The sequence below is a fragment of the Giraffa tippelskirchi genome, chromosome 4, assembly GCF_054371585.1.
Source record: "Giraffa tippelskirchi isolate mGirTip1 chromosome 4, T2T-mGirTip1v1.2.pri, whole genome shotgun sequence".
Classification (NCBI taxonomy): Eukaryota; Metazoa; Chordata; class Mammalia; order Artiodactyla; family Giraffidae; genus Giraffa; species Giraffa tippelskirchi.
In genome coordinates this window covers 211079330-211097047 of record NC_137278.1, presented here as the reverse complement: position 1 = coordinate 211097047, position 17718 = coordinate 211079330, and the positions used below count along the sequence as shown (strand labels likewise).

Below are 17718 nucleotides of genomic sequence, written 5' to 3'. Positions count from 1 at the left end.
ACATGCTGGAACTGTCGGCTGCTGGTGTGAGCTGTGTGTCCTCCGCCCTGTGCTGGCCAGGCCCTCAGGTCTGGGCAGCATCAACCTGTTTCTTTAACCGTGTACATAGCAAGTGCTGCATGATTGCACAGAGCAGAGCGCTGGAAACAAGGGTGCCTCACCCCCACAGAGCCCCTGGCAGGACGCAGAGCTGGGGTGTGCATGCTGGTTGATGGGCGCACAGCATGTCTCTCGGGGACACAACAGAACACACCAGGTCAGGGCCGTGAGGGGAGAGGGGTTCCCAGCCTCTGCTTTCAGCGGGAGTGTCACGGGTGAGACAGTGGACAGAGGCCGGGCGGTTTCCCCGGGGCAGCACCGCAGCCTCCTGCCCAGTGTCCACGTCTGCGCCGGGCCCACCCACTCGGCAGGATGGGGCCTCCCAGGGGCTGTAGAAGCAGAACTGGTGTGGGACCCAGGGCTGTGGGCACATGTCCAGAGCAACAGGAGCCCCTAAGGGGAGTGCTACACGCCGCTGGAGAGGGGGATGGGCATGACGACGGGCAGCAGGGGAGAGACTCAGACCACCCTCTGTCTCCACCAACTGAGGCCCAGCCCAGGAGGGGGGCGGGGAGCAGGGCCAGGGTGGGACACATCCTGGGGTCCCTGTCCAGACCAGCGCAGAGTCCTGGGGGGTCACTGTCCAGACCAGCACAGGGTGCTGGGGTCACTGTCCAGATCACTGCAGGGTCCTGGGGGGGTCACTGTCCAGACAAGCACAGGGTCCTGGGGGGGTCACTGTCCAGACCAGCACAGGGTCCTGGGGGGGGTCACTGTCCAGACCAGCACAGGGTCCTGGGGTCACTGTCCAGACCAGCACAGGGTCCTGGGGGGGCTCACTGTCCAGACCACTGCAGGGTCTTGGGGTCACTGTGCAGACCACTTCAGGGTCCTGGGGGGTCACTGTCCAGACGAGCACAGGGTCCTGGTTGCACGCTTCTCCCCATTTGACCAGCTGCCTATCAGCCCCGGGACCCTGACCCTAATCCGCAGGCGGCACCCCTCCCCCAGCTTTCCTGAGTTTGACAGAGGCCCCTGTGCTTGTCGTGCTTGGCGCAGGAGTCCAGGAGGGGTGGTGACCCTCGCCTGCCCGGGACCCCGCAGGCAGCATCCAGGCCCACCCTCTGCTCTGCGCCCACAGCCCGGGGCAGCCGACCCTCCCTGACCTGTGCAGTCACGTCCACGGTGGAGCCCGTCCAGCACGGTCGCTCACTGGCTAACTCGAGGGGCCAACCAAGGAAGGACTCCCCAAACCTACCGTTTCTACATAGAAAGTTGTACCAATTCTTATTTGTGGATAAACGGGAAAACACAGAAGCATAAAAAGAAAACAAAAATCCACCCACGTTTCCGCACCCGAAGGTAAATATTTTGATAACATTACTGCATTTCCTCTGCACTGTGTAACAGCTCACACTGTGTTACAGCGATGACGGGGCTGGGGCTCGGCGTGAACGCTCACGTCGTCCGAGGGCAGGCCGGCAGCCTGTCTGGGGGATCGGCGACCCCTGGCCACATCCGTGCTCACGCGGGACAGATGGGCGGGGGCCCAGGCTGACTCAGCGCCACCCCGACCCCCGCCTGGGGCACTGCTTCTCACGTCTGCGAGCTCAGACAGCAGAGGCTCCCACGCCCCGTAATTCCACCAAAAAGAGGCAGGGTTTGCTTGAGGATTCATCTTTACTCCTCGTGATGGCCGGAGGAGTGGAACGCGCTCACCAACGGGGCCCCGGCCACGCGTCTGTCTGTTCCTTTGGCCAGGCTCTGCGTTTCACCCCGTGCCGGCCAGCGAGGGGCCCCGGCCCGCGACCCGTGGGCCTGCCGCCCAGCTCGCTCCACCCGCGGCTCTCGTCCATGCCATGTCACAGACACCCAGGGTTTCTTTTCTGGGAGGGAAGCAGGGCTGGGAGTCCATTCGGGACGCCCTCATGGCTTAAAGCGACTCAGTCACTACACACCATCCTAGGGCTTCTCCCAGGGGGTCCCCGATCCTCAGGAGGTCCCCGCTTTCCCCCACACCCCCCGGCCTCTGGCCTTTCTTGCCCCTGGGCAGGCAGGTGGGTGGGGAGGGAGGGACACCAGGCCCCTGTCTGCTCTGGCCAGTCCCCCCTCATGGACCCAGCCTGAAGACAGAAGCCAGGACAGAGGGACATGTGGGCCTGTCCAGCTTCCTCCCAAGCCCAGAGAGTCCCCTTCCTTCTCCTGCCAGGCCCAGGCTGGGGAGGGAGGCTGGCCCAGAACCACCGGAGAAGAGAGGCTGCAGCCGGACTGGCCAGGCGAGGGCTCACAGGTCTGTGACCTTTGTGGTCAGACCTTGGGCTCAGCAACCCTGGCCTCGGCCTGACCATCAGGAATGGACGGGCGGCCCGATGTCCTGAGGCTGTGCTCATTAGGGACAAAAGGCCCGGCCCACCCAGCAGCACCCACGGGTGGGGACTGCCAGCTCGTCCCGAGGCCCAGTGACCGGGAAAGAGGCCAGGGAGTCGGGTCTGCAGCCGGGAAGGCAGTCAGGAGCCCAGGGACTGGCTGCGGCGGGGCCGACAGGGCTCTTCTGGCCCCAGAGCTGCGCTTCCAGGCGAGGGATTTCACTGCCGAGGCCCGTCTCACGGTCCCCACTCAGGGCCCTGCACTGGTCCTCACGGCGCGTCGGAAAACCAATGCTGGGCTGGCCCCTGCGGGCGGCGGGAGGCTGCTCTGCTGGAAAGCGGGCCCGCTGGGGACAGGCCCCTCGAGACAGTAGGCCGGACCCCCCAGGGCCCCCGGGATCTCCTGGCGGGCTGCCCCCACACCTGGGACCACACGCCTGAGCTCTGGGGATGACAAACGAGAGGGGAGGCAGACCTGAGCTGAGGTCTCAGCCCCAGGGCCCCCGCCTCCCACCTGCTCAGGGACAAGCAGGTCAGGCTTGGCGGGACCGTGGGCTCCACTCCGCCAGGAGCTCGGGCAGCTGTGTCTCTGTCTCGGAGTGGGGGGAGGGTCCGGCCTGGAGTCCCCTCCACATCTGTGCACCTGGAGGTCGGTCTGAGGCTGGCATGATGGACCCGCTCGGGTTCCCGTCCAGGGGAGTCACTCCCACCAGCCGGGGAAGCACGTGTTCCGAGGTGAAGAGTTGGTTTTTCTCCATGTTTGGAGACTGTAAAGCTTTGTTCACAAAATACAGGGAAACTCTCCAGCTCCATGAGTCCATGGAGTTGTGTTCTTGGTTCTTCCGAAAGTTCCCACTGCCTTCCGGGTCTGGATGAGACCTCTGTTCAGGAAGCGCAAGGTTCTGGATTGAATGCCCTGAACAAAAGCTCTTGATGAACAGCAGAGACATGGAAACCACGGGGCCACGAGATGACGGCGGCCTGCGCGAAAGGGTTTGACCATGAAGGCTCTTACCGCGGAGAAAGTAAAAGCCCGGGGAGAAGCTTCTGGAAAGGCTGAGCATCGTCCCGTCCACACCCAGCCAGCCGCGTGACTGGGGCTCTGGGACCGTTTCCTGACCTCACACGTGAGGAGTGTTGTTAACTGAGCCCTGAACCCGGGAGGTCCCAGACGCCCAAGGAGGGAGGGACACGCTCACTCCCAGAGGAGCTCAGATGCTCAGACGTGGCCACCTCTGCCCGGGCGTTAGGGAGGAGACCACCCGCAGACCCAAGTCCCGGTGGAAACCCACACTGGCGGCTGGCACCTGGGAAGACGGGGCGGAGACGGGACGCCGCACTCGGGGGGCTGCAGACAAAGGCCAGGGCAGCACGCGGCCTGGGGACGCCTGGCACGAGGTGGCGGGGCGCCCCTTGGGGACCAGTCTGGCTGCCTGATTGCAGCCACTGGTCACTGTGGCTGCCCCCAAGGCTGTCTGTCCCCATCCCACCTGCATGCCCTCTCTACCTCCTTCAGGGGCTGCTGGACACCAGGAAGATGACAGCCATGGCGTCTCCTGATGCTGAGGGTCCCTTAGCAGTCAGGGAGTGAAGGGCTTCGTCCCCTGGAGCCCACAGCTCCCAAAGGTCACACAAACTGCCCCAGACCAGCGGGGACACCGTAATGACACACAGCAGGCCCGGCCTCTGCCTGGGAATCTGTCCTGGAGGCTGCAGGCCGTGGTGGTCTCGTGGGACCTTGCAGGGCTGGTTCTGAAGGGCCAGGCCTTCACGGTGGCGCCCGATGAGAGAAGCCAGGGAGGGGAGGCGGCTGGGCGGGGCCAGGGGACGCCGGGGCGGGGCAGCTCTGCCCCTGCCCTGCAGCTTCAGCACACTGCTCCTCATGCCTACGAAGCGGTGCGGGGTGGCCACCCCGCCCTGCGTCAGGGGCTGCAGACTGGCCGCTCTGCACATCACATCCCCAGGACACCGCTGGGGCCCGGGTCTGGGCCCCAGCCGACAGGGAGAAGCCGGGTCTGACCTGGGGCCCCCTCTCCTGCTATCCTCACACTGCGACCCTTGGCGAGAACTCAGGTGACCACGCCTGGCCTCCTGGGCTCAGCATTGGCCACCGCAGGTCGCCCCTCCGGGGGTCTCTGGCTAACAAAGCCTCTGTGTGGCCTCAATCACCCTGAGCCGCTGGCCTTCCAGGGCCAGGGGAGGCAGGCCGCACCTCTGGCCGGGCTGGTCAAGAACCAGCAAAGGGTGGGGGGGTGGCCGGCACCCAGACCCAGGCGGGAATGTGAGTGAACTGGACAGTCAGCTCGTCTGGGTGCTCAGCGCCCTTCCCCGGGCAAAGCAGACCCTGCGTGTTGGAGGAGAGGAGCTGATTCAGCACCCACTCACCAGGGCGAGGATGCTGCCCCAGTCAGTGGAACCAGCCTTCAGGGGACAAGCGCGCATGCGCGCGTGCGTGCATGCGTGTGTGTGTGTGTGTGTGTGTGTGTGTGTGTGTGTGTGTGGCAAATGCCGGGAGGGGCTGAGTGCTGATGTGGGCGTCCCAGTGGAACAATGAGACGGAAAAGACATGAGAGCCAATGCTTAAAACACACCAGGGACCCCTGGGGCAGCCACAGACCTCTTTCCCCACCAACCAGTCCTGCAGCCCCGTCTCCCCAGCAGGCAGTGAGTGACCCCAAGGCCTGGCTGAGGGAGACGGCAGAGACCTCTGCTCCGCCCGGGGGAGGCCGCGACCCCGGCAACATCCTGCTCAGCTGCCGCCCAGCACCTGCAGGTGTGCCCCCCTGGACGGGGCCCCCAGGCTGAGAAGGTGGGCGGGCCCCTCCCCCAGCACCCTCCCGGGCGGGCCCCTCCCCCAGCACCCTCCCGGGCGGGCCCCTCCCCCAGCCCGCTCCAGCTCTGCACCGACCTCGATCTCCCCGCCCGCTCAGCGGCCCCCAGAAGGGCCTCCTCGCCAGGCGTCTTTTCCAAAGGGGGTCTGACAGCACTGGGCTTTGGTCCCCGTCTGCTTTGTCCCTAGGCAGAGGCACACTCTGAAGTCCCTTCTGCCCCCCTCCCCGCCGGCTCCGCCAATGCCAGCAGTGAGAGCCGGGCCGGCATCAGAGGGCAATGCGTTTGGCCAACCATCGTTCGCCGCCGCCCTGCTGTCCCGAGGTCACAGCGATGCCGGAGATGACAGGGCGTGGAGGTGGATCCTCCGAGGGGCGTCAGGCAGTCTCCCTGGCACCTGGCCGTCCGCAGCGTGCGGGGTCCCGCGTGCCCGGGGAGCTCAGGGTGGAACCCCGTCCCGGCTCTGCCTCCCGCGTCTGCTTTCAGCGGGTGGGGAATCATCTGCTGGACCCAGGCCACGTCCTCTGGGGACACGTGTCAGCAGAGGGTGAGGCGGCCCCACCAGGCGGCTGTCAGTCAGAGGAGTCTGGGGAGAAGGCCGAGGATCCCGCCAAACCCTTTCTGGCTCAAATATCCATCCACGTCCGTCTGTTAAAAGGAGCTTCACTGAGGGACAGCTCACAGCCCAGCTCAGGTGCCCTGTGATGGGGTCAAGTGCACAGTTTGGTCCCTTCAGAGCCGGGCAGCCATCACCACGGTCAACTCTCAACATTTGCCAACATTCCCCAGAGTACATCCGTCAGCAGGGACCCCCACCCCCATCCCATCCAGGGGAGCCCCCAGGAGAGGGGTTCGGGGTCACGTGGTAGATGTACCTAACTTTCTGAGCACCTGCCAGGCTGTTGTCCAAAGGTGCTGACATGTGCACCTCCGACTCTCTTGAAGGGCACTGCCCAGCACTTTCCAGAAAGACCGGAAAATTCACACGCCTCCCAGCACCTTTTGCAAGACTTCAAAACGAAGCTAAAGGAGATCGGACCCAGCCCGGGAGCCCCGGGGAGCCGCGCCCGTCTGTGCTGTGGCGGCCGACCCCTGATGGAGAACCTCTCGTCACACATTCCATCCACATTTCACGCTTTAGGAAGTTTCCGCCCCGAGCTGCGATCCTCCCCGTCTGCCTGCTGCCCCGTCCCGGGCTGGGAACCAGCTCCTGTTGGGCAGGCCCCCCACACCCACCTTCCATTGGCCTTGGTTCTTGTGGAGGGGAGCTGGGCTTTCAGAAGTGTGGGGTATCAGGGCTGTCCCTGAGGATGCCCAGTGTCGGCCTCCCGGCCACTGGGTGAACTGCAGAGGCCTCAGCTGTAAAACGGAGTGATGATAGCCCACAATGACCATCCGCCTGGACAGGGGCCCCTGGGCATGTGCTCAGAAGAGCGTTGGGGGGCATCTGCCATCATCACTGCTGGTCACTGGTCCTGTTCAGGCTGCTGGACCGTTTCAGCATCCTTCTTCCTCCTGAACTCAAATGCCCACCTGGACTTGTCTCCAGTCATCTCATGGTTTCCGCTGTCATATGTTAGTCTGTAATCCATAGGAAACTTAATTTGGGATGAGGGCTGAGGTAAGGATTCCACTTGAATCTCCCCCAAATACAAAGCAGGTGTTCTTAGCGTCTGCTGTCGTGGGCCGCCCCTTCCCCCTGGCACCCCTGTCCATGGGCACCAACATCTGGGTTCGTGTTGGCCACATGGTCTGGTCCTCGGATCAGAAAGAGCATCAGAAGAGTGAACATCTTCATGGGTGGTAACTGGATCCTGGGAACTTCATGAAGCACGGTCCTCTATGGGCCCACGAGGTGGGTGAGTGGTGGAACCAAGCTGCGGCCGCACAGCCCAACGCTGATCCGCTCACAAAACTCTTTTACCCCCGTGTCCCTCCCCAGCAGGAGGTCGACACCAGGGCATGTCCCAGAGCCTGGTTCCACCGTGGCTAAGTCCCACCTGACACGAGACGTGAAAGCATTCTGCAATGTTCCAGAAAAATCTCATCAGATATTTGATTGAAATTGTATTAAATCTAAACATCAAGTTTGAAAGAACAGACCACGTCATAATATTTAGACAATCCCTCACCGTGTCAACGTGTGTGACATCTTTCTATTCATCTCTGCAAGTCTTTGTAAGTTCCCCATGGTGAGGCTTTGTCAAGATCTTTATGGGTGTTTTTTCTTACTAGAGTTATTCCCGGTTATTTTTTGTTCGCTCCCGCCATTAATGGACCTCTCCTCTCTTTCACTTTCATTTGTTTATTAATGGTAATGAAACCATTACGCTTTCTACACATAGTTGCTTGGAGGTAAGAACACACAGGCTTTTTTCCAGTCTCTCCCCCACGAGCCAGTGGGCACATTTCTTCCGTAAAGCTGCCTACACACTTCCCCTTCTGTTTTTACCTCCTAAATGACCCGTGTTTAAGCGACTGCTGACTCTGTGCCCCAGCCCTCAGGGCTGATGAGCCTTTATTAATCTAGTCTGGGGTTGGCAAACTCATGCTACCAGGGGCCAGGTAGTGTATATTTTCAACTTTGCAGGTTGTAAGGTCTCTCTGCAAAGACTCAGCTTTGCCATTGCAGTGCGAACACATCCCTAGATGATACGTAAGTGAATAAGCCAGGCTGTGTGCCAATAAAACTTTATTTACAAAAACAGGTAGGGGGCCAGATTTGACCAGCAGGTCAGCTGACCTTTGATCTAGACCAGAGCTTGTTCTGTCTATGAAAGTTTACAGCTGAACACAAGTGGAGGAACTTGTATGTTCCTAATTGGTCTAATTAAACAAATTCTTTAATTCATTTTCAAGACATTCAGGTGATCCTCCAGAGTTCAGGAAGTACCTATTTCCTTTCTGTAGGTAATAGTGATTGCATTTTCTCATATCAAATAGCTTTGTGAGTGCCTTTGCCAGAACGTCCATAAAGTAACCAGTCCTGGGGGACTGTAGGCAGCCTCATGAGAGCCGCTGACCCTCGGCCCAGTAAGGACAGGGTGGGGTCCACCTGTAGTGCAACGTCAGCCCCGGCTCCAGGGGGACACTGGGTTCTGGGAGGGCCCACCTTCTCCAGGTTGGCCTGGGGGGCTGCAGACATCGCTCCTGTGATATTTTTTCTGAGGAATAAATATAGGGTTTGACTCCTGTCTTTTTCCACATCTTCTGAATTACAACACATGTTATATTTGATCTCCTGACAGATCTTGTTGTCCTACCTGATTCTGAAATATTAAAGTGCATTTGCATCTCATATAAATCTGCTCTGTGGTGGACTGTCCCGGGTTCTTTTGAAGGCCTGCAGAAATCAGCCTGCTGTTGTTTTATGTCAGTGCCAGCATGAAACCACCCAATCACCACTGACACCAGGCTCAGGGACTCCCCCGAGAAGTATGTGCACCCCCAAACAATGCTAAGTCCCAGAGGGCCTCAGGCATTTGCTAAAGGAGCTCAGTGCTTGGCACGGCACCCAGCCCACATCACAGACTGAAAACTCTCTACCGAATAAAAGGACTCTACGCACTTTAACTCTGGGGGCCTTTCCGGCATCAGGGTTTCACCAGCTCCGAAAATGAACTGGGTAATTTACTGCATTTTCCAATTTGGGGGAAGAGACACCTGTCTCGTCACCTTCTGAGAATGCTTTCAAGAACATGCCAGTTAAAACATCTGGAACTTTTACTGGAGAACATTAACATTTCACTCCTTTGGTTACTTTTGTTAATTCCCCCTACCCCCTAGAATATGATATATTTAATCAGATTTCCATGTGTAGTTATCAGTGGCCTAGCTATGCATACACTCCTGAACAATTTGAGGCCCCATTACAGGCTGATTTTTCTTTCTTCCTTTCAGGTTTATGTTCTTACTTTAAAAAAACCTACACATGACAGAAGTAAAAATGCATTTTTATAGTTTTGCCAGAGATGCAATGATCAATTCCCTGTCTTTAAAAAAAAATCATGAATATTTCTTTTTCATCTCTACAGGTTTTCGCCTCTCATTTTGAAGGTAGCTTTTTCTGTAGCTCGGGCTCTTCGTTTTCGTTCTGAGTTAAGAATGAAGTTATCTAAGCCCAGCGCGCTGACGGGCCCGCCTTTCCCTGCGCTCACAGGCGCACTGGGCTGTTCTCATCACATTCTAAACGAGATTAAACAACAGCTCGGATGTGTGCGCTGCATCGTCCGGTAAGCGCCGGCCCCACATAATGCTGGTCATGTTCTGTCTCAGCCCTTACAGCAGCCCTGGTGGGGCTTCCCCGGTGGCCTGGACGGTAGAGAATCTGCCTGACAACGCAGCAGACCCTGGTGTGATCCCAGGTCAGGAAGATTCCTTGCAGGAGGGCATGACCACCCACTCCAGTGTTCTTGCCTGGAGAATCCCATGGACAGAGGAGCCTGGTGGGCTACAGTCGCATCAGGAGTCGTAAAAGAATTGGACACAACTGAGAGACTAACATTTTCACATTTTCAGAGCAGCCCTAGGAATCGGGGAATAGCACTGTGCCCATTTTTATAGATGCAGAAATGGAGACATGGAAACGCAGAGAGCAAGGTCACGCGCTCTGAGTTAAGCAGGTCAGGACTGCTCTGCCAGGGAATGGAGCGGGGAAGACTGACCTCACACATACACGAATCATGGGCGGGGCTTCGTGTTTTATTTCATCCTTGACCAACAAATTATAGCAAGGCCCTGGTTGCTCGGGTTATGATTATTTTGGGGGGTATGGTTTCAAATATATGGTATCGTGATTGGAAAAGAAGGCTGGCACATTCCTCCTTTCCAGTTCAGTTCAGTCACTCAGTCGTGTCCAACTCTTTGTGACCCCATGGACCGCAGCCCGCCAGGCCTCCCTGTCCATCACCATCTCTGGAGCTTGCTCAAACTCATGTCCATCAAGTCGGTGATGCCATCCAACCATCTCATCCTCTGTCGTCCCCTTCTCCTCCTGCCCTCAATCTTTCCCAGCATCAGGGTCTTTTCAAATGAGTTGGCTCTTCCCATCAGGTGGCCAAAGTATTGCAGTTTCAGCTTCAACATCAGTCCTTCCAATGAACATTCAGGACTGATCTCCTTTAGGATGGCCTGGTTGGATCTCCTTGCAGTCCAATGGACTCTTGAGAGTCTTCTCCAGCACCACAGTTCAAAAGCATCAATTCTTCGGTGCTCAGCTTTCTTTATAGCCCAACTCTCACCATCCATACATGACTACTGGAGAAACCATAGCTTTGACTAGATGGACCTTTTTAATGTCTCTGCTTTTTAATATGCTATCTAGGTTGCTCATAACTTTTCTTCCAAGGAGTAAGCATCGCTTTATTTCATGGCTGCAGTCACCATCTGCAGTGATTTTGGAGCCCCCAAAAATAAAGTCTGCCACTGTTTCCACTGTTCTCCCATCTATTTGCCATGAAGTGATGGGACCAGATGCCATGATCTTAGTTTTCTGAACGTTGAGCTTTAAGCCAACTTTTTCACTCTCCTCTTTCACTTTCATCAAGAGGCTCTTTAGTTCTTCTTCACTTTCTGCCATAAGGGTGGTGTCATCTGCATATCTGAGGTTAATGATATTTCTCCTGGCAATCTTGATTCCAGCTTGTGCTTCATCCAGCCCAGCATTTCTCATGATTTTGCTTCCTATAAACTTACTTTAATCAGTATGCAAAGGTTTCTGTGGCACTTCCACTAGTTTGAACTGTAGTGAATCATTTTGTGTCAATAATCATATGCACATATGTGTCAATATATGGCACCATATTGTTCCACTTTAATCATTTTACTTGGACTTTCCAGACAGCTCAGAGAGTAAAGAATCTGCCGGCAATGCAGGAGACCAAGGTTCAATACCTGGATGGGGAAAATTCCTGGAGAAGAGAATGCCCACCCACTCCAGTATTCTTGCCTGGAGAATTCCATGGACAGAGGAGCCTAGCAGGCCACAATTCATGAAGTCACAAGAGTCAGACACGACTGAGTTACTAACACACTCTCACCTACTGATTTCTTTTCCATTTCGTTTGCCCAGCATCTTTATTATTTGCTTTTAAACTTCTGTCTGTAGGCGTGCCCTTAGAAGGCAGCACATATTTGACTCTTTAAAGAAACCTGATTAGATAGTCTCTGCCTTTAGCAGAAGAGACTAACCCATTTACATTTATTGCCGCCACTGATGCTGCATTTCTGTCATGAGCAGCATGTTCCACAGTGTCTCTTTCTGCTTTCATGGTTCTTTCCTCACACACGGTCTTACTTGCTTTTCCTTCCACATTGGTTTAGAAGAAATCATGTTCTTGTTTCTATTAGTGGTGGCCTTTATGTTAATTAAGTGCACTTTTAATGATTAAGCCATTTCCTTAGTGATGGAAGTTCCTTCTTTCCACAAAGAGACACTCAGTGCCTCTTCTCTGCAGCTGCCCCCCTGCAGCTGTTGTCAAACTGATCAGAAGTTACAAATTAGTTTATTATTACACAAAAATATTCTTCACAATAAATGGAGTACATTAAATAACTGTGTTGTCAATTTTGCGTTCAATCGTGTAACTACTGTCATAGGAATAACTTATATCTAAGCTCTATGTAGGTAATTGGCATCTAGCCACCATTGATCTTCTGACCTATGACCTACAACCTTTACAGTCAACAGCCACTCATTCACATTTCTTTAATGGGCTATAGGGCAACTTTTATTGACTCTTTCAGGAAAGGTATGTGAGTGTACACTTTCTAAATTCTTGCAAATTTAAAACTGTCCTGTTTACTTCCTTTGTCCAAAACCACAATCAGAGATAGAACTGAACTCACAAGTAAAGGGGGTGACAGAGGATGAGACGGCTGGATGGCATCACAGACTCAGTGGACATGAGTTTGAGCAAACTCTGGGAGACAGTGAAGGACAGGAAAGCCTGGCGTGCTGCAGTCCATGGGGCCCAAAGAGTCGGACGTGACTTGGCGACTAAACAACAACAACAGCACAGATAAAACCACTTTTTGACAAAACCCTGGAGATGCTGCTCCTTTTCTCTCTGGTTCTGGGTCTTGTAGGTTCAGAGGCAGCTTGTCTTTGCCTTTGGAGGGAGGTCCGTGGACTTTTCCTACTGCTTTTGTTTTTTTCTCCACTATAACCTGGAAGATTAGAGAGTTTCCCTTCATTCTGCCAAGTCCAGATACTGCCGTGGATGGCTGAGTTCTGGGTGCTTTTGTTCTGCCTTAACCGGGGGCTCCCCTGCTCAGGAAAGCTTGCTGACATCCCTCATTTCTCACCTTCACCCGGGCTTCTCGCCGTGTGGCTTTCCCCAGTGGCGTCCGCTTCCACAGGTTGGATTTCCGTCCTCTGCTCTCACATGTTCTTTCTCTTTGGCTTAATTTCCTGCATCTCCTATGAAGTGTCTGTTGGTTTAAGATTGGCCCACGCCCCTGTGATGATCCTCTGCAGTGACACCTCTGTCATCTGCAGCTCTGTACACATCTCAGTCCACTCTGATGTCTTGGGTCCCTCTGTGTTCAGCTGCTACTTAGTCCTGCAAACTTTTGGGTGCTTGCCTGCATTTCATCCCAGGCTGCCATTTCCTCCAGGCTCTTTGCTCCTGGGTCACGGAGGTCACAGCTTCTTTTATCTGTTTGATGCCAACAAGCAGATGGTTCCCAGAAGTCTCACATTTACTGCAGAGCCTATTTCCAGAGCTAATCTGCCTTTAAGTCTCCAGAAAGCATTGCCTTCCACAGAGAGCTGGCGTTCTTTTACAGCCTTCTGTTTATATTTGAGATGTGATGCTTTTAAAATTCCTTTTTAAACAGGCAGAGGCTGATCCCACCTGGGACTGTGTCAGCGGGCTTGGGATGAGCAAGTCTGATTCTCTCAGCTCTTGGGTCTGTGGGAGGCCCTGCCTTCCCCAGGATGGCCCGGAAGGTTGGGGCGATGTGCAGAGGCCCTGAATCTTCACTGGACCTGAAAGGCAGCTCCCAGGGGCCTGTTCCCACCTGGGAGGTCAGGTTTTCTGTCTAAACTGCAGAGTTTTGAGGCTGAGGACTGAGGGGACATCACAGCCTTGTTGGTTGGGCAGGCTTCTCCTGCCCCCGGCGAGAGGCTCTTTTCGCTAACTACGCCCCTTTGCTCCTGAGTATCTTCCAGTGCTGCTGCTGCAGCCATGTACTCCCAGAGTGAAGCTTCCCCCCATCCCCACCCCTGGTGGGCAGGCTCCACCTCTGCCCGCTTGTTTTGTGAACATGTCAGGGTCTCTAGGTCCCAGGTGAGGTCCAAGCGTGAGGAAGAGACCGCAGGCTCCACACCCGGGGGTGGCCTTCTCCTCCACTGTCTCCCTTTCCCCACCCGAGGACCTGAGGGGTCAGACGGGGGCGCGCTGCCCTCCCACAGGTGAGGAAGCTGAGGCTCACGGAGGTGACAGTGGCTCCTGCAAGGATGCCTGTGCATCGCACCTGTCACGCCTGAAGGCGGCGGGTGGGGGGACGGACCTCTCTGGGCACGGCCCCGGGACAGGACTGGACAGAACAGGGGGGCTCGGGAGGTGTGACCCCACATGGGGCCAGGTGAGCCTGAGATCACGCTCTGGCTCAGGGGGTGACGGGGGGAGAGACAACCCGGGCACAGGACCGCAGGGGTGACAATGGCAGTCTTGGTACCAGCCCAGCACCTACGTCTCCCTGTGGATCTGTTCAATGGGGAGCTGACATTTAAAGTGATTTAGATTGAGACACAAATCCTCCTATTTCATTTTTCAAGACTGATCTTTAACAAACGTCTGTGCCAAATGCCGTATTTCACACCCACTGCGGCACCCAGAAGCCATCAGAGCTGCCACGTGGGAGGCGGGGCTGGGCGGGGGGCGGGGGTCACACCCGGCCGCAGCGAGAGGGCGGAGCAGGAAGACACGACCACAGGGGGAGGTTTGGGGCAACCAGACCCTGGGCGCGAGGGTCAGGCCGGGGCGGGCAGAGCGGATGCCAGGGGCCTGGCCTTCTGCTTTGGAACCGGAGCCGCGCTGGGTTAGGAGGAAGGTCGCCACCCGGACGACTTCTGCTGCGCTCACACTGACTTGACTTCCATCTTGAATATATGATCTGACTTTTCACAGAACAGTTAAGAAGAATCAGACTTACCTTTGTCTTTTATGAAAAAATGAATCATTAGGCAATGAAATGTCATGTGTAAGATCACAAGGACATCGTAAACCAGCAGGGAAAACCGTGTTTTCGATGACTTTGCCAGTATCTCTGCCCAATTAGTTCATGAAACGTGGAATCGACAAACAGTATTAATTCAAGCAGCTCTGCTGGGAGCTGGGGATGACTCTGAACTTTATACATCCTTATCGAAAGTTCACGTGGACAAGATGAGAACTTGCGTGCTTGTAGGACCTCAGGGGCACGCCTGGCCAGGGTAGAGGGCCAGGGGGAGGTGGAAGGCCCTGGCCAGCCGTGGCCAGCGTGCAGGCTGGCTGAAACGGGCAGTGTGCTGGAAGCAATGCCTGCTCGCTCTAGAACCGCTGTCCCGATCCTCGAGAGGGCTCTCTGCAGGTTCTTCTATGGGGACACATGCCCCCAGGCTTCCCTAAGGATCGCTGAGATCCGCGACTCTTTGGCATTCTCAGATCCCTGCCCCCACATCCGTCTGAGCGGTGGGACTCAGATAACTGGGCAGTGCCCGCTGCCCCCGATCCCCGCCGCAGGTTCTACAGACAGTATTCTCATCCGTTTGGTCAGCAACCACTTGCCCTCACGTTCTAGGCACCAGCCATCCCTGCAGCCCCTGAAGAGGCCCCTCCAGGGATTCTTGAGGGGCGCCTGCTGATGTCCTGAGATCTGAGGGCCATGAGTGCTGCACCCCAGCACCCGACACGGAGCCCACAGGGAGGGAGGGCGGAGGGGAGGGGAGGAGGAGCTGGCGATACTGCGAACTGATCACGTGACCCAGCGGCCCGTGTGGCTCAAGGGGAGGGCCACCCCCAGGGCCGGCTGAGCAGGCAGAGCTCAGCTGACCCCGACCCCGGCCCACTGCTCTCTCACAGGCCGCCTGTCAGCTCCGTGGGGTCAGGAGCACCCAGCCGCACGCGGTGGCCCGTCCAGCGCCCACTGGCTCTTTCCGCTGGACACCCTTTCTCCCGTTTCAACCCTCACCACTGAAGTACTGAAAATCAAAGAACAACTGTTCTGAAGACCATTGAGGCTCGCAGCGCAATTACTGTAAACAGCCACCCGCAGGAAACGCCCCCGGTTTCAGAACAGGCCAGGAGTGCCCAGGAAACACTGTGGGTTTGGTCAGACGCGCTTTTTGGTTCGGGGCGCATTTCCGCAGAAGACATGAAGAATGTCAGTGCTCGCGATGCGATGGTGCCGGGCCGCCATCTACGTTTGTGTTTACACACGGAATCTATTAAAATGTCCAGCTATTATCGCTGTGATGAATAGCAGTGATTCGAATGAACACAAAATGGATTGCAGACAGGGATTGGAGTCACGATGGGGTATTTTTCATTGTTTGGCAGAAGGAAGAATCGGTGAGGGGCAGGCACCAAGTTCCTTCTGCGGGGGACGCACCACCTGCTTGCCTTTTGACGGGTCAACCCCAGACCCGCACAGAGGCCTCTCGCCCTTGGGAGGGTGTCTTGGGCACAGCGAGGAGGGCTGCAGCCAGACCCTCCTGTTGGGCAGCTGGGTCTGCACGGACCCCAACCTCCCCCTCTGCCCCCGTCTCTCTGCTCCAGCACCTCCCAGGATGCAGCGAGACATCTGGACCCAGGGCCAGGTTAGAGGATGCCCAGCGTGTGTTTCTCTGAAACAGAAGATGCAGGGAGCAGGCCCAGGTGCGGCAGAGCCCTCAGGAGGAAGTCCTGCCTGCCAGTCGGACACCCTGGGGGCCGGTGAGCCCTCCCACCGAGTAACCTGCCTGCCGGGGCTGCACTGGGGGGGTGGGCGGCAGATGAGAAGCCCCCAGGGCTGGGGGGTCCAGGAAGAGCCCTTGGCGCACAGGGCAGGTGGGGCCTCCGCAGGGTCCCAGGACACCCGCCTGGCGGACCGATGGGAATTCAGGACGGCCCACCTCTCCCCCAAGGAAACAGGAAAGACTGCCCAGAGGCGGCTCACCGCGGCCTCTGCTCAGCAAGGCCACACAGCACCTTGCTCCAGGCTCAGAATCGGTTTCGCTTCACTGATTCTAGGAAGAGCAGTGGGAAGGTGGTGATAGAGGATGAGAGGGTTGGATGGCATCACTGACTCGATGGACATGAGTTTGAGCCAACTCCGGGAGATGGTGATAGACAGGGAGGCCTGGCGTGCTGCAGTCCGTGGGGGTCGCAGAGAATCAGAAGCGACTGAGCGACCGAACAGCAACAAAGTGGGAAGGCTCAGTGACAAATGCTTCTAACTGCTGGGCCGGCCCGCTTGGGAGCAGAGAGGAACCTAACATCACCAAACGTCTGAGGAGCCCTGGCTGTGCTGGGACAGTCCCGTCCGTGGAAACCGACGCCCGGCAGGGAGGCTGGAAGCTCCGGGTCGTGAGACAGGCCACGTGTGAGTTCCTCCACAAAGGGGATGGAGTCCACTTCTCCCGGGACCCGGGGGGGCTGACCTGGGCCGATGGCGGGGAGAAGGCCTTCCGCTGTGACGGGAGCGAGGCCTGCAGGGTGCCGGCCGGGGGAGTGACGCGCTGCACACACGCCCCCCAAAGGCTGGGCCCAGGGGGGCAAGGCCCTGCCACCTTGACTGTGGAAGGAGCCCCCTTCCCAGGGAAGGAGGGAAGGACTCACACAAGAGACAGCAAAGCGGGGGCAGATCGCCCCCAGACACTGCAGCGCATCAGAAAGGCGGCAGGAGTTCCTGGGTGCCCAGGGGCCTGGAGGGAGCCTGGGAGGGTGAGGGGCACCCTGTGGACCAGACGGGAACCCAGAGCCTGGTCAGGCTGCGCTCTGGGGAGAATGCGAAGGTGCGGCTCCCAGGGAGGGTCCCCGGGGAGGCCGGGGATGGGGCAAAGGGCGCACTGCAGGGCCCCCAGACCCTAAACCACATCCTTCACCCAACGCGGGGTCGGCCACCCAGTGTTGGATGCACCTGCCGGGACCTCTGGGCTCCCCTCCAGGACCCCGGCCGCCACCTTCCCTGCTTGGGGGCCTCCACGCTGCCCCCACGGGGATGCTGAGTACCTGCCACGTGGCCCCCTTTGTCATCAGTGAGTCTTGGTCCTTCTGACCTGGGTGCAGCCAGGCCTGCTGTGTGTAGCCAGGAGGGGTCAGGACGGGGTCACCAGTTCTCCCTGACGCTCCCCTCTCCTCCCCACCCCTTGCACCTGCCATGTGCCGCTGGGTCTCCTCCTGGGTACCACAGAAGTCTCTGCGTAGCATCCTGGGATGGTTTCCCTTCTGGTTTTCCTCGGGAATCTTCAAGGTATTCCACTGCCAGACTCCTGTGCATGAGGGGTTGACCCACAACT

At 57.2% G+C, this 17718-nt stretch overlaps 1 protein-coding gene and 1 long non-coding RNA gene across 3 annotated transcripts in view; one reads left to right on the top strand and one right to left on the bottom strand.

Annotated features, from left to right (window-relative positions):
* The window catches only part of TAFA5 (TAFA chemokine like family member 5), a 175815-nt gene that overhangs the window by 2323 nt on the left and 155774 nt on the right, over positions 1–17718 (bottom strand). The window lies entirely within an intron of this gene.
* On the top strand, positions 4894–8531 carry LOC145547478 (uncharacterized). The gene is made up of 2 exons (XR_014083854.1): positions 4894–5178; positions 5425–8531. It is a non-coding gene; the product is annotated as an uncharacterized LOC145547478 (long non-coding RNA).